A 17,139-nucleotide genomic window follows, 5' to 3' on the forward strand; every position below is an offset into this window, starting at 1 on the left:
TCCTGAAGGATGCATAATGTAAGAACCCCTAGACTAGGGCTTTTTACATCACGCATCATCTTCACCAGCTCGCTTACTTCCTAGCCATTTTTTCATTGTCCTCAAGGATGATTCTGAAATCATTCTTGTGTTCTTAGCATTATAAAACTTCAAGCCTGTGAACACGTACTTTCGATTCTCGGCATTTACAGTTCGCCGGATTTCAAAATGCTCTCGTAGTGGAGGGAGATGAAGTGGACGCTCATAAAAGCCTTGATTCCCTCTACACGTTCACAACCACAAGACCGCAATTCAATTCATCAGACATCGTGTTCGTCTTTTCGGGGTGAGAGTATATTATCCATTATATATTATCTTCTTATTTTGCCACATTACTATAAATAGTAGGGATTTTTAAACCAGCAATACATTGTGCCTGCCCATGACTACGCCTCGTGTACGTTAGCCATTTACAGAGACTGCAACGTCAGTCGGAGGACCAACCCTTCAGCAGAACTCAGCGGAGATAATGGCATGCTGAAATCCGTGAACCAGTTTTAGCTGTTTCAAACTATCCCTTAATTTTGTCCTAATTTATCTCATGACAAGCACTTGTCTCGCCTGTTTCGTACGTATGCTACATCGTACAAATCTCTTGCCTATTTCAGCTTTTGTCTAATTCCGCTCAAGGTCAATATATGTTGCGGTGTGCCCGAAGACGACGCTAATGGCTTTAAGGGCATCCCCGCGAGAGAAGGAACAAGTGGCGCAGTGGCGCGTGAAATGAACCAGTTCAGTTTTCATTCCTCTGACGCACTTGCTGTGTGATCCTTCTGTAGCGATCCTTCACAACTGGTGACCCGGACGTTATTTGAACACGGAACCTCCCGACATCGGTCCCTGATGAACAACCTTGCAGCATCATGTCTCTGCTAACGGCTTATGGATTCCAGTGTACGGCGAAAACTCCGTGACATTAGCTCTCGGACTTCATAGTAATTTCCCGTGGCTTTTCAATTCGGAAGCAGTCGACCATAATATTTTGGTAGCCAATTTCCTTCATAATTTCGGCTTGGTCTTCAACATCGCAGCAAGGTACCAGTGGACTCAACGAGGATATTGAGCACATTCGTTCCCCCCCCAGCATATCATCAACCACTTCTTTTTTTTTATTGGGTGTTAGAGCCGCGAAGCAACTGTAGCTATGAGCGGCGTACAAATGTGGACAGACGGAGAGAGGACAGCAGGAAGGAGTGGGGACAGGGGTATTAGTATGTGTCCTGCACCTAAACCCAGTGACGGATAGGTGCCGTCTGATCAACTGGCACATTTCTTTAAAAATGTGCCAGATGACTTCAAGGGGCACGCGGTGCTTCCGAAAGCTGCAGGTGCCATGTGCCCCCTGAAGCAACTGGTACGACATCCCTGCTGACGCCAGGAGCCACAGCGTACCGGACGTATCGAAGGGTTACTTGTACCCACTAATACGCGAAACACATTGCGCGTCTCGAGTTCCCTAACAGAAAAATTACCTCCACGCTTCGCAAAAAAGAGAGAGAGAGAGAGAGAGAGGAAGCAAGGAAGAAAATGCTCCATGCACATCGAACATGAAACACCAAATTTTATTGGCTTGCACATACATTTAAATTGCATCCAGTTCATCATCGTTTGCCAAATGGAAAGCATACACGGTTCACTAATCCCAACACACAAATATGGAGCACACGTTGCACGGACACACAACCCATTCGATGATCCGATGCAGATGGTCAAATGTCGCCTCGGAAACACGTTAATTTAACAAGTGCCGATCAACGCATATTTAACATATGAAATGCAGTTTCTTTCTGAATACAACGTACCAGACTGTACGAAATGAGAGCACAAAATAAACACCGCTTCGCAACGTTTCTCCTACGCTGCCATGACGATAAAAATTACACGTTTAATGTAATTTTAAATATATTCCTGTATTTTCCCCTTAGACATCCCAAGTCTTGTACACAATTAATTTCGCAGGACATTGGGGAATAGACTCATTTTATTATCCAAAGCACATATGGCATAGGTGCTGCTGATTTGCTGAAGCAAACAATTGGGCATCGCTTTCCCGTCATTTCTTGCAGGGTATCCTGATATGCTACAGCTTTAGTTTTTATCTTTTGCATTATTGGCTGGAGGTTGTGCAGGGTTCTCTTTTTACCTCTACACTTTAACACTTAGACTTTGCCTCTGTAAAAGATCCAGTGAAGTCCCTACTGACGAGATACCCATGACTGTATCAAGGCCCCATTTTGAGATTGTTTGTTCCCACACTGCACAGCTCCCGTTTATACAGATTGCTACCACAATATCGCCACCTTATGTGAATAAGCAAAAGCATCAATGTTACTCACTGGTATCATTAGCTCGTATCCTGCATCCAATCGACGCAACTGTAGGCTCAGGTACCTTCTCGCCTTATGAGCCGCTACTAATTTCTTTGTTCCTTTGTATGTTTTCAATTCTCTGGAATTCACCTGCTGCGTTGAAGTTCTGCCGCCGGGGCACACTGATAAAAACGACACAGACATCATACAGGTATATCCGCAGAAGAGGCAGGGCGCAGACAAGCTGGTGCATGATCAAGGCAGGGAACCCGAGCATTAAAGTTTTTGCTGTGTTTGAGAATTTGTTGTGTCGTCTCTTCATCCCTGTCTCGGGTTCCCTTCCTTGAGGTATATCCACGTTAGATAATCCTTCCCATGTATCTAGCATTCTTACCTATAACGCATTAGACGGTAAATAATTCCAAGCTTGTTCAAAGACGAAACCTCCGACACTTTCCGATAGACGCTTATAGAAGACGAAAACCAGTCAGTCGACCACAAATTAAAAGTAACACACGCACACTTCATTAACTCAGCAGGTTGAAGCGCCTGGAAGAAGAATACAGCCTAAACGAACGCTACTTTAACAAAGGCACCACGGCCGTTTACTTCTATTTCGGTCATAGATAGTGGCCGCCTATGGTGTATTCGTTACCTACGAGGGATACTCACCTAAAGTTTCACAAACTTCAAGCTGTGCAGGTGCAGTTCGCGTTGGAAATTATGACATTCCTCCAAGACATCGAGACGCTGTCATGTTTGTCATCTCCAACCTCCAGCGGCGTTTGAAACAGTCAAATTACCCGCTGCAACGGGCTGTCAGCCGCCGGTAGTTCCCATTGCCGCAATGGTCGAGGGAAAATGGCAGGCTCCCAAACCACATGGTCCAGGTTCCAGGAGCCGCTCACAGCGCTTCCGACTATGTAGCACGTGAAAAGGCGTGTGTGAGGTGCGACCTTCTTTCATAACCTCCTCCCTCTTCTCCCCTCGGGTTTGTCGTCTGCTCTCTCTCCACCAGCTCCGCCTTTCGGCGATTGCCAAGTAACGTCAGTATAACGTGTTGCCCCAGAGCAGAGGAACGAAAAGCGATGGCAGTTTGTAGTGCAAACTTATTTGCCTTCATGAAAAGTCACAGTATACATGCATACGCACGTCTTGTAGCAGGCTTCACTGGAGCTTTAGGTGCTTCCACACTGAAGAGCAGTTCAAGCTAACCGCAGTCCGCACATCCAATATGTACAGGTGAAGATTTCGAAAACAGCTGAGCCAGGCGTGTCGTTGTCAACGATGGCTGCGGGAGCGCTAGAACTGAAAATAAAAATACTCTGTTCATCATGCATAACTGTGTATAGTGGATTACTATACAATTGATGAATAGGCAACCCATGCTGATTTGCTATTTCAACACCAAAGCGCACGTACCGCACACGTTCGTAGGTCACAACGAATGAAGAGCTGGGTCGTGAGGGACAACTAGTATAATCAGCACACATAATTTGATTACTTGCATGTTCGAATGCACAAGTTGCGGAACCGTTCCGCACTGCGAAGTACCTCTAACGTTATAGAGTGACTTGCAAATGTCCTAATACACTTCGCACGATACACCAGCATTGCTTCCTTTAGTAACAAAAATTAACCACACTTCCTCGCGGACGATTTCAAGGTCTTTTCGGGGTGCGGGGATTCTTTCTTATGTCCGTCTATACAGCGTTGCGATGATCAGCTGGATCAGCCATTCCGTGTTCACATTAGCCGTTTACGGGAGTTAGCCACAGTCTAAATCGGAAACATTCAAAACCATAGAAACTGCCCGCTAGCGTCTGCGAGCCTGCGATCACAATGGTTGGAGTCTGAGAAAGAGCACGCGTGAGTGGGCACGTCTCGAGTCTCCAACGTTTCTACTCATTTCGTTCGGCCATTTGACTCCTCGCTCCTCAATCAAATGACTCTCGCCCAATCAGTGCGAAGTAAAACTGGCAGCTGTTCTCGCAAACCAATGAGCATCCACATATTTCACGCAGCCCGTCAGGGATTTTCCGAGTGGCTGCACCAGTGGCGACATTGTTTGCGAAACGACGCGTTCACATTCCCCCAGGGCACAAGTCGTGACGTTGCCCACTTCTGTGAGGCCTACAATGGCGAGCCCTTTCACCACCACCGAAGCGGCGCGTCTAGCTGAGCTGCCGACGGCTGCGGGCTATGGCATCACGTGATTCTCTCTTCTGCGCCTGAAAAAAAAAAAGAAGACGAAGAAGAATACGCCCTCTGTTCAGATTTCCCCTGTGAACCGGCTGGCCCGGCTGCCGACGAGGGAGTCAGATGGCGGAGGGGCAGAGAAGAGGACAGGGTGAAGGCGGAGGATCGACGGCGAGAGGGATGGTCAAACGCTGAAACTTTTGTTTTTTCTTGATGTGAATGGTACTTGATTATATTAGGATCTGCAAGATTGTTTGAATTTTATAATATACCTGTGTCTGCATGACTGGCTGAGCAGTCACTGGTTTTCCATTACCTATAGGTTTCCGACTACTTTCCCACTGGCAGCTTGAAAAGCATATTACTCTGTCTATATCGCAGGCGGCCAGTATTCACAAATGAAGGGAACACGAAGAGCTATGGTCCAAAAGGTACGAAATATAAAAGCATTAGGCATTGTGCTGCCACTTACATAACGACCTGAGATGTCTACGCATCAGCACATGGTGGTTATAGACATTAAGAATGTACACTTTCTTTTCTCATTCAAGGTCTCACCTGGGAGAAAGGAATATGCAACGCCACCACAAAGTTTGTTATTGTGAGCGACATAGGGAAGCGTTTCAGCGCCTTGCCCAACGCTGCGTTCCACCTTGCTCGCCTGTAAGTAAACAGCATTAGCTCGACTTATAATGCTTCAGAAAACCAGAAGCCCATAACAAGCTCCTAGCTAACCATCATTCGCAACAAGACCGTTCTCTGCCCTCACCTGTTGAGATTCAGGAATATACACCTTTTGTGACGCCTTGCATTGATGACAAGGATAAAAGAGTCTACTCTCCGCTCTCTTCTCGCACCAGAAACCACAAAGTGCGATTCTCTGCAGTACTTGAGCTTCAATATCTTATGAAGTGAAAAATTATGTTGAGAGTGCACCCCGCTCACGCACCTTAAATCCTCCGTGCAATATGTCACTGTACTCATGCTACTTCCTTTGGTATTATACTACAGTATTAGCTACTAGCAACTAGCTCGGCACTACGCCTACATTCCTGAGGAGGATAGTAGCTCGTTAAGCCTGATGAGTAATGGAATAATGGCAACGTGGTAAAGTGTGGGAAAGGGTTAGAAGGGGCTCCTCCTCGCGGGTACAGCGGCAGCCGATGACAAACTTCAGTGAGGGGTCGATGGACTGAAGGAATGCATGAGGTCGGATAACGTCTATAACGAACTGGTGGGTGCCGTCGCCGCAGAGACGCCGTATTAGCAGGCGACACGCAGACACCGAGAGCGGCAGTAGGGGCAGCGGCATGACCGCATCAAGCGTGGCGTCTCTCGCAGCCGCGTCAGCACAGGTGTTTTCGTGTAGCCCTGTATGCTCGGGTACCGAGGAGAGGTGGGCGTACTGCTGAGGTACCATGGTACGCAGATCACTCACGACGCTCGGGTGGTATGCTGACAGGAGTGCCAAATACGCCTTGCTGTCTGTGAGGACGACCCACGCATCAGGCACAGATTCAGCGGTAGGCCGCAGAGCTCAGCAAGCAGTCCGAGCAGTTCCGCATCCGTGGAGGACACTCTGTAGGGAAGTCGGAGGGCGAGGTCACGGTTTTCCTGCGAGACGTAGAAGGCATCTGCTGATGACCCATTGGCTACCGACCCACCAATATAGATGGCGCGGCTCTGCGGGTAGGCGGAATTGAGATGGTCGAGCGCGAGCTGGCTGGCTACTGTCACAGGCACATCTTTGTTCCTCAGGAGGTCGGGGATACTGGCACAGACCTCGGGTCTTGCAAGCGTCCACATCGCCGGGGCGTACAAGGGCAGGGAGAACAGTGCAAGGAATGATCATTTGAGGCGAACGAGATCACGACCGAAGTCAGAGGCCGGGCAGTCTTCGTCGACGTGGCGAAGGTAGTGGAGAGGGTGCCGAGTAAGGTGCCGTGCGAGAACCAAAAGTAAAGGGAAAGTAAAGGGGTTACTGATGGCGACGTATGTTGGTGTTATTCGCAAAAATTAGAGAAGTCTGTACTTCCCTTCACGTCCAACCATCCAAAAAGTGTAAAGAATGGTGTGGCAACTACCCTCACACAAAAGGACGCTCTTTCACTCCCTTATCCATCAATGAATTACGTCCTTACACCAATGAAATACGCCCTTTTGCGCTTCGCCGCGACCAGCCGCGAAAAAAATACGTAAACCGAAACCAATTAATTACTGCAACAAATGACCCGCTTCGGTGGCAGATTTTTCTCTAAAAGGTGTCCACTGAAGGTCCCAAAAGGGGTAGTACCCATTTTAATGCCGACAGCGCCCTGCTTTAGAAGTTACGCTTTTTTACGAAACTCATTTGCATTTTTATTTTTATAATGAGCGCCTCCCACTCATTGACACGGTGTGCAGCTTGTAGGTGGTATCGGACAGATACTTGTAAAAAAGAAAGCTCGTGGATTGGTGCACCCGTTCGCGAATTATTTAGCCCGGGGATTTAACTGAAACACCCTGTATACATGGGGCCACCCATAGGCTCATGAAATTATTTATTTATTATTATTTTCCGTTTCCATCAAGAGATGGCGGTGGTCCCAGACAAAAAGCTGCCATGATGCAGCTTGAAAACGCCTGGGGACCGCGACGTCAATAGCAGTGCTGACACATACCAAATAAAGGAAAAGAACTGGCATTCACATAGCGACACTTCAGTAACAACAAAATAAGCACATGTGGGATGATTACGAGCATCAATAAATTCAAAGATAAACAATCTTGCAAAAAGCACCACAATAACACAGACAGTAGCAGCTTTGCCGTAATTACACACACGCATGTCTCTCCTATCATCAATAACGATTTGAACTCGCGACAAAAAACACAGCTACTTAAAGGGACTATCGCATCCGGAGACATGGGTAGGAAATGGTTACGAGAATGCTTGGCATCATTCGACAATCGATGTCACCGAGTTTCACTGCTCAGAAATGTTTGTGTTTTAAATAAACGAGCTTTTTCGATCAGCGAAACATTCGATGACATCATTGTGACGTAGAAGCCAACAGGACCAATGCGAGGGCGGCGCGCCGCCGGCGTCGTTCCCCCATTTTCTCTCGGAGACATCGTCTGCTTAGGATATGGCGTCGTGCATGGCTACGTGTATGAAACAACCTATTTCTTCGAAAGTGCTGTGAATGTCGCTCAGTGATGAAATTGCAACATGTCGTTGAGTTCGGGAACGCGTCGTGGTGTTCCTGACGGCAAAAAATCGCCTGGGGCGAACCCAGAAATGACGTTTCACGAACCCAAGGACAGGGACGCCAAACGAAAGTTGGAAGCAGCAATTGCCGGCAGGCTTCTTGTTGTGGCAGAAGAATTGCACGTTCGGCACGTTTGTTCCCCGCAGTTTGCCGACGAAGCGTACATGGAGGCGGACCTATTGCAATCCCCTATGGGAGTGTCAGCGAAATGCAAGAGGCTAAAGCCCTATGCTGTGCCCACGTTGTTCCATGAGCAAATAGACACCACCGACGTACCGGATGAGCAGGTAAGCATTTGTTTCCAGATGTTGTTTCCGAATGTACATCGGAATATGTATAAACCGCGGCCGGCAATGATGTGCCGACCCCCTTAGGCCCCACTAGCACCTCACGTAATTTTTTGACGGCATCCCTCTAATTTTTCCGGTTGCAATATTCAAAAGATTATCAAATTATCTATTTATCAATTAAAGATACTAAAGTTTAAGAAAAAGTTTATCCCATCTTTCTTTGCTCATGTAACCCAGCATGCACTCACCATCATTTTTGTGAGCAAGAGAGAGCCAATGAGGCAGCTTTCCAACAGAATAGCCCCATTCGGCATTATACTTTTATGCATCATATTGTCCAACATCAAGTGCTCAATTTCTATCTCAGGTGGAGAGAAGCAGCTTGATGGTAATGGTAGCAGCAATCTGCTTCAGGTGGTGAGTATCACAAGCTTCTATTCATTAGGAAAGTTTCATATCTGTGTTGTACAGTGAATGAATTGAATTCTGAGTCAGAGTGAACGTTCATGTTGTGAAACCGGCAGCTCATGCGGAGTATCAGCCTCTACGAGTGATATATATTGCTCACATACTGTGAAGGCGTGATGTTGTTATATAGCGAATTTTTATTTTTAGGTTCTAGTAGTGAGGCTTCCCCCTGCGTCACACACTGAATGAGCCAGAGAAACTAAAGTAAAAAAAAGACCCTTTCCAGGGCCACCACGTTTTATGCAGAGACAAACACTGCGTTATGAACCCTCCAATATGCACATTATTGTTTTTGGTCCAGCTGCAAACACTTTTCTGAATTGTGTTTGTGATTCTAATGAACTTTTTTAAAATGCAATTTTAGTAACTGGCTATGAACGGCGTCTAATGAACTATATATGCACACCTGTGTCTTTTAGTACAATTCCAGTTACAGTGCACAGAGGACACTCCAAGGGTTCAAGAATATGGTGGTATTGGGCTTTGATATGTGCATGATAGTAAGTTTTTTCTTGTTTCAGCACATCAAGCTTCACATCTGCACTGCTCGTATATTGTATAGAAGGAAAGACCCTGTTACCACCCTGTCAACATGAACCTAAATGCCAGCTCTCCGCACAGCAACTGAAAAGATAGCACGGAGGAGGGAAATAAAATCTACTGACATAATGTAATCAGCTTTTGTTTGACACATTTAATATTTGTATCATGTTCACAAAGCTTCCATGTACACAGGGGGAGATAAAACTGTGGTAATACACACATTGGCACTAACCTCTATCCTCCATTTAGAAATGAAGCATAAATCCATGCACAGGGCAAAACGAACCAGTTTCTTTTTTTTTTCCCAACATAGGTGCAAAACGTAGTACAAAAGAAACCTCTCCATGGTGAAGCTGAAAGGTGGTATTCAAAATATGCATTACACAAGTACCACTGCTTGTCCTCGTCGTGTGATAACCTTGGTTTGTACTCCAGAATGATTTGCAATAAAAATTATTTACACATTCCACTGTACTTGCAATATCTGACTACAAGTCTCCACTGCTTGTGAGACATGCTTCTTGAACTGTTACAAAGGGTTAAAACTTTCGAAACGGTCAGTGCATGCACATATGACTAACACTATGACCAGCATAACCGCTCACTAATTTGTGACTTCACAATGCAACATTTCTTCTCCACATATGGTTATGAAAAGCAGGAACCATCGATAATGTTTTGATAGTGTACACAGTTACGTCTTCTCAATAGGAAACCAGCTTTTATGAACATACAAAAACAACAATGACAATAACGATAAGTCCTACAATGGATATGCCTGGTCTGCATACAGTGGCCCACTTGACACTTATGTTGCTCGTATGATCCACTATATGAAGTTGATGAGTACAGCGTCCTGATCCTGCGCACAGGACATCCTGGTATCCGCCTTCGGTTTCTTATGCCAAGGTACCCATAAATCCAGCTTGTGAAGAAACAATACGCAGTGAATCGGAGGCGCCTGTGTAAAACAATAATAAAGAAGAAAACTAATTATTTATTTGACTAGGAGCAGTAAAGTTTTGTAAAGCATTATCCATGTGCTCGGAATAAAATGGGAATGAAATCACGCCATTTATATGAGAAGTGTTTTGACACTGTACCTACTGTCAAGTCGCTCAAAAATACGCGGCGGTCATCACGACAAAAGATGGGTGCGTCAACCAGCGAGCTCCCTCCGCAGACAAACGCCATTGAGGAGCAGGTGATCGGCGATACAACTGTCCCTGAAATTTCCCAGGCAACAGACACCCTGTGTTCGTCAGGTTCCACTGGAGTACAGCGAGTGCAGAGGCATCTGCCATTTCCAAGTGGACAAATGTCAAAATGTCCGGCAGTGCACAATCATCATGAGCGATCGGATATGATAGGCTTACCTGAAAGTGTCGTCGCCATCGGACGGTTCGTTTTCACTGCCTGCACTTTCACTTGCGGCAGGGTCAAGTGGCAGATGGTCTGTGGAGTAAGGGTCGTAATCTAACACAATTTCTTCAACGCTGTAATCCCCAGAATCGCTTGGAAGCGACGCGACGTCACTTTCGTATTACGACGATTCCGACATTACGCTTGGTGTCTGCTGGCCGCCTCGCATCCAGATGCCCCGCGGCCCCACCGATCAGCTGTGCGGGAAGAAGCGCTCTCATTGGCGCTGTTGAGCGTGACGTTATCAAGGCGTTGTGGAGAGACGGTGGAGAGGGACCTCATTATGCGTCGTCTGCTCTCTCGATGTATTTCATTAGATTGCTCAGCACATACGCGACCTATTCACTTTGGGTTTTCGCGGCCCTTGTCAGAGGTCACTGAGAAATATTGTGGTACTGAAGTTTCGGAATCGACCGAGATGGATGCGATAGTCCCGTTAATAATCGATCAGCAAAAACAGAACAGCGCAGGAAATGCCCTCGTGATAAACCAAAAGCCAAAAGGAGTAATAAAAAGAAAAAACATTCTAATGTGATTGAATGATATTTAGGTAGTGTGCACGGAGAGCTTTTTTCGAGACCTTTTTGAAGTCAGGGTGTTCGAATAGGTAAGAGTATTTGTTTAATAACGTTGGTAACTGGTAGCGTATCATTTGTGTTTCGTATGTGGTCCGGCATCGCGGAGTCAGCCAAACTTCCCTGGCCTGTGTACGAGCAACTGTGTCATTCTTTGTTAAGTGTGCAATTCGTGAATAACGGCACTCTGTATTCATATAAATATGTGACTGAAATTATGCCCAGCTTAAGGAAAATGGGCTTGGTATGTGCAAGGAAGTGTTCGTTACAAATAGCACGAGCTGCTCGTTTTTGGATTAGTGTCAATTTATTGAGGTTCGCCTTTGTGGTAGTTCCCCAAATCAAGTGTCCGTAACAAAGGAGAGAAGAGAAGAGCGCGTTATAATGGCGTAGCTTAACTTGCGTAGGTAGTATTGCCTTACACTTCCACAAAGTACCAGACACCTGCGACAGTCTACTAGATAATTTATCGACGTGGATATCCCAGCTCAAGTCATAAGAAAAAAAGACACCGAGTATCTTGATGTTATTCACTAGCTCTATTTCATCGCCAGATATAGTCAAAGGAATACTTGCTATGACACGTTTGTTCTTTGGTCTGAACAAAACGCCCTTTGTCTTTGTTGTATTAATCTGTAGGCAGTTATTGCGTGACCACTCATCTAGTGTCTTCAGTGTCATATTAGCAGTGTGGGTTATTTCATCTGCATCAATGCCAGAAAAGAAAAGACTGGCGTCATCGGCGTGAATTACAAAATGTGCACGAGGGCAGATGTTTACAATATCGTTAATGTAGATATTAAATAACAATGACCCCAATATACTGCCCTGAGGCACTCCGGAAGTGATCTCAAGAACGGAAGATAAGTTGCCATTAATTTCAACTGACTGCCTTCGACTGCTAAGATAAGACTCTATTAGAGTGAGTGGGGTACCACGTACACCATAAGAGTGCAGTTTTTTTAACAATACACAGTGATTTAAAGAATCGAAAACTTTTTTGAATCTACACATACGCCTAATGTTAACCGCTTATTTTCGAAGTCACTTAGAATAATTTCTTTTTGCCTTAGTAAGGCGAGCTCTGTGGATCGACCTTTACGAAAGCCATACTGCGAGTCAACTATATAACCGAATGTTTTATGAAGAAGGAATCCAACTGAATAAATATCAGCTTTTCGACTAGCTTGGAGAAAACTGGTAAAAGCGATATAGGCCGATAATTTCCTTCTCCACCCTTGTGAATGGCTATCACCTTCGCTATTTGCATCCTTTGTGAAAAGACAGCACTCGAGAAACATTCATTAACGATATCCGCCAACACAGGCGCGATTATATCGCCAACGTATTTAACTGGTCTTATCTGAATGCCAAAAATGTCACAGCTCTTACTATTGCGTAATTGAGACAGTGCAGATAAGACATCGGTTGCATTTACTGGGCAGAGAAGAAAATAATATTTCACTCGTTCAACAGTCCGTGAGCAGAGAGGCTGTCTCACCGTTCTACTAGATACAGCGTTCACAAATAATCATTGAAATCATCTGCTAGGGCTGAACCCGACACATTCTTCCCGTTAATACAAAGGTCTGTTATCTGTGGTGTGTTCCTTTTACGGTGCAGCACCATGTCTATCCTCTTCCACAAGGTATGACTGTTGCTACGGCAAGAAGTGTCAAACATGTTGCTATAGTAAGTTTGCTTGGCCCGCCGCAGCTCGAGATTTAACATGTTACGGTATCTCTTGAAGTCACGCAGCTTCTCGGGATCACGCGTTTTCAAGAATTTTTTGTACATGCGACCTTTCTTTCGTATCATCTGAAGGTGTGAAGTAGTGACCCATGGTTTCCGTATGTGTCTAGTTGCTGTGAGCACCTTGTAAACTAAATGCCGCTTATAAATAGAAATAAACGTGTCTCGAAACATATTATATGCATCTTCAGGATCATGTTTAGCTTAAACAAAGTTCCAAATGACTTTAGAAATTTCTTCGCGGAAACTGTTCAGCGCGTGAGGTACGTCAATGTCTCATTTGTGACAACAACGGGGTGGTCATTTTCCGCAAGTAAAAGTACAGGCAAGTGATCACTGTAGTCAGCTACTAGAGTATCAGCACGATGAATTGACTGAGGATCATTCGTAATAAACAAATCTATTAGCGCTATAGAATCAGTGGTAATACGAGTCGGATTCTCAATAACATTGTGAAACCCTAAAGAATTAATCAGATTCTGAAACATTAAACTAACTCCACAACTTTCTAGTAAATTGATATTAAAACCGCCTCCCAAATATAATCTATAACCATTCTCGGTACAAAAATGAAAGAGCCGTTCAAGATAGTTCACGAAGTAATTAATATTTCCACTATGCACAAGTTTGACTGTACACATAACACTTCATAATCATTCAAACATACAGTGAGCGAAGCAACTTTTTCCCACTTCATAGATGTTTTTGTGAGTATCGCAACGCCACCGCCTCTTCTATCGCGTCGACACAGACAAAAATTACTATAATTTGGCAGTAAAAACATGTCATCATCTCGTTGTAGCCATGATTACATCAAAAGATATTCTGGTACAAGTAAGTAGGGTAAAGATATCATCTTCCTTGTTTCGAACAGATCTTACATTGTGGTGGAGGATCGATAACAAGTTATTTGTTTGCGCATCGTGTACAATCTTCAAAACTTCGCTAGGGACAACAGGCATTTTTATCTACATAAAAATACTACCTACACACAGGAAATCTTAGCTTATCACTGAAAGGTCATCATAACCAGCGATCTGATGGACCGGTGTACCATCTGATTTACGCGCGAACAGCCTTCCATTTTTTGCCCATACATACTTCCAACCAAATTCGCGTTCACGTGCAATGGCAGCGCCAAGTATTCGTTTAAGTGCAGGGCAAAGGTGTTCGTTGATAAAGACAGGAGCCGTAGGAGTAATACACAGGTCAGCAGTAGTCATACGCTTTTTCTTAGATTTATCTAGAATTGCATCCCTTTGGATCGATGCACACATTGCACTATTATATTTGCCATGTCTCTGCTACCAGCAACAGGAACTCTGTGACATATTTCGATATCATTCGTGCTCAAGCTCTCCCCCACTATTTCGCTGACCTTCGTAACAATATCGGCCACATTTTCATTTGTTTGAATAGGTACGCCCTTGATTTCGAGGTTGCGGTTCCTACTGTACTGCTCAAGCTGTATTATCCTCAATTCATTTTCCCTTAGTTGTTTCTTTAGGGTGTTGCATTCTTGTATTACGCTCTCGTTCATTTTCTTTAACACTGCATTTTCCTTTGACATTATTTCCACTGTTTCTCTGAATTCTTCAGAGGACTTATTCATGAATGTCAAGCTAGCATTTATTTCCCTGACCTCTTTTGTGAAATATCTTTCAATACCGTCACGGAGTTCTTTAAGCTCATTTCGCAGGTCTTGTTTGAATTCCGAAAGTAGTTTAGCAACCTTTGGTTACAGACATGGTATCACACAAATTTGTTGGCAGTGTTGGCAGCAAAGATAACAGCAAAAAAAGCTGGCGCTACCAACCTGCAATGGCTCACAGAAGAATTAGCCGTGAAGCGTGCGAGAGGCTGCCAGCGCTGCCAAAAGACGACGATTGTGCCCGTGCAGCTTCTTAAGTATAGACGACTCGACGTGGTGGCGTATTGGTGCAATCGCTGGGCGCTCAGATAGGTGCACGATCGTAGATATATTTATCTTTGTTGTCTGCAATGGTTCACAGAAGAATTAGCCGTGAAGCGTGCGAGAGGCTGCCAGCACTGCCAAAAGACGACGATTGTGCCCGTGCAGCTTCTTAAGTAGACGACTCGACGTGGTGGCGTGTTGGTGCAATCGCTGGGCGCTCAGATAGGTGCACGATCGTAGATATCTTTATCTTCTGTTGTCTGCAATGGTTCACAGAAGAATTAGCCGTGAAGCGTGCGAGAGGCTGCCAGCACTGCCAAAAGACCAGATCAGGTCAAATTAGGTGGTAAGGTTAACGTAAAAGTGATCCCCTCTGTGAAGAAGAGGCTCTCGTTCCTACCGGAGTATGTCGCGAATAAATCGCCACGTAATGCGTGTAAAATAAAACCCAAACGTCGACTGTAAAGTTGGGGTAGTCTACTCTATACTCTTAAGCTGTGGCAAACGATATATTTGGGAGACAGGCAGGTGTTTAAATCAAATATTGCAAGAACATAGAAACAAGGTTAGGTCCAAAGGTAGACAGAGTTCGCAGTTGGCGGATCACGTTTTGACGTGTGGGTGCGACCCGCAGTTCGAGGCCACCCAGGTAATTTATCGATTCCATGATACGCATATCAGGAAGGTCGTTGAAAGCTGTAGCTGTCCCATGGGACATAAAGAAAGAGAAAGAGACATGTGTGAGCTCGTCTACCGCGATATATAAAAAAAACAAGAAGACCTCATAAATAGAGGCACGGAGGTTTGGATGAGAGGGGGGAGAGGAGGCAACCTGGCGGGGTGTAGTCTCGTTCGGATATCTTGATGTATTTTCTTTGATTCAATAGTAAAACAGTGGTTGAAAGTGTACGACATCGTCTGTCTTGTCCTTTGTGTACTGTGTTGCAACTGTCAGCAATATGTACAAACCTGCCCGGCCTTTGTTACAAAAACACATTTGCTCTGCAAATGTCCTGGGGTTACATATGCTCGCTCCTGCACCAGTCTGCGTGAGCCAACCCTCTCCTGTTATTCGGTGTGCACTACTTACTTGCCAGACTAAAAAGAGACAAACAAAGAGTACGCGATAGCCTCCGGTGTTTTCTCTGCTCCTGGTTAGCATCGTTATCCGCGCCCTCTCGTGTACCCTTCCTTGATCAAAATAAAGTACTACCATTGCTCGTTTCAGTCTGTCTTCTCCACTTCTTCTGTCTTCACCTTTCTACTTTGTCGTCATTCTGTTGCTCCTCAGACTGAATGAAATACTCCCCTCCTCACATTTACAACCGCAAGCTGGTGTCCTTCTTCCATGTTATCTCCATCCTTGTGAGTCGTAGCTGTACTTAGCTTCATGAATCGGGAAATTTTAGCGGTGATGCATTTGAGCAGCTGGAAGTGCATTTTTGTTTTTTCTGCTGGTTTTAACTGATTTCGTGTTACGGCTGTGAAACAATTAAGTTTGGTTATGAGCGGGGTACAGACGTGGACAGATGGAGACAATATAGCAGGAAGGAGTGGGAAACGTGCGCGTTAGTATGCGTCCTGTGTCGACTTCACGCAGAAGTGTGCCGGCACTCGTCTGGAATGTCTGCCGAAAAACCTAGGAAAACAGCAGACAGCGCAGCAGGAGGAAGGATAGGACCCATCATCTGTCGGTCTTTCGCACGACCTATGCTACCACATATGGACGGACGCTTTCACCCAATCGGTCACGCCGCTGGTACAGCAGAATGCATGAAAAGCCTAGGGCAGGGACTGCGTATAGGAATGCATATAGCTTTGCTTGCTTATATTTTCATAATAATGTGCCGTATACAACTTTCTGTTTTCCAGACTCGGTGCACCAACAGATTGCACAAAGGACTACTCTGTGCTGGAGGGCAACTATAAACTATTTAATCTCTCGTCATGCGTCATGGATGGTATTAGAAATCATCTCCAGTGAGTACCTCATTGCCTGCACCACTTGTAAACAGTGCGCTGGCTCGCATTCAACTCGAGATTGTTCCCGTAATAATTGTGCAGTTGACGTTAGCGAGACATAACATGTAGTTTCTGGAAATCAAAAGCGACATGAAGCTACACGTGAACAACTGACACAGAGACCAACAGGGATGGGCTGTAATAGTCATATTTTATATTATAATACAAATAGATAATACTTCCCACAAAACAGTATTGTAACACTAATTGCAGTACTTCGATTGTAGCACCGAGTAGCACCAATTCTCCAGATATTCATAGCTCAAGTGGTTCTCAAGAAGAAAAATGCAGAACTGTACACAATTTGTGCCACTACATATTGAGGCAGTCATTCTCCAATCGCGTCTTATTTCA

The 17,139-nt window shown here is 45.0% G+C and overlaps 1 protein-coding gene and 1 long non-coding RNA gene across 2 annotated transcripts in view; one reads left to right on the plus strand and one right to left on the minus strand.

Annotated features, from left to right (window-relative positions):
• LOC135400514 (uncharacterized) overlaps nucleotides 1–17,139 on the minus strand; it is a 374,312-nt gene that overhangs the window by 237,462 nt on the left and 119,711 nt on the right. The gene's annotated exons all lie outside the window — the stretch shown is intronic.
• LOC135399631 (uncharacterized) lies at nucleotides 256–16,737 on the plus strand. The gene is made up of 4 exons (XR_010424369.1): nucleotides 256–325; nucleotides 4,929–4,978; nucleotides 5,099–5,210; nucleotides 16,636–16,737. It is a non-coding gene; the product is annotated as an uncharacterized LOC135399631 (long non-coding RNA).

This window comes from Ornithodoros turicata, chromosome 7, assembly GCF_037126465.1.
Source record: "Ornithodoros turicata isolate Travis chromosome 7, ASM3712646v1, whole genome shotgun sequence".
NCBI classification, from domain to species: Eukaryota; Metazoa; Arthropoda; class Arachnida; order Ixodida; family Argasidae; genus Ornithodoros; species Ornithodoros turicata.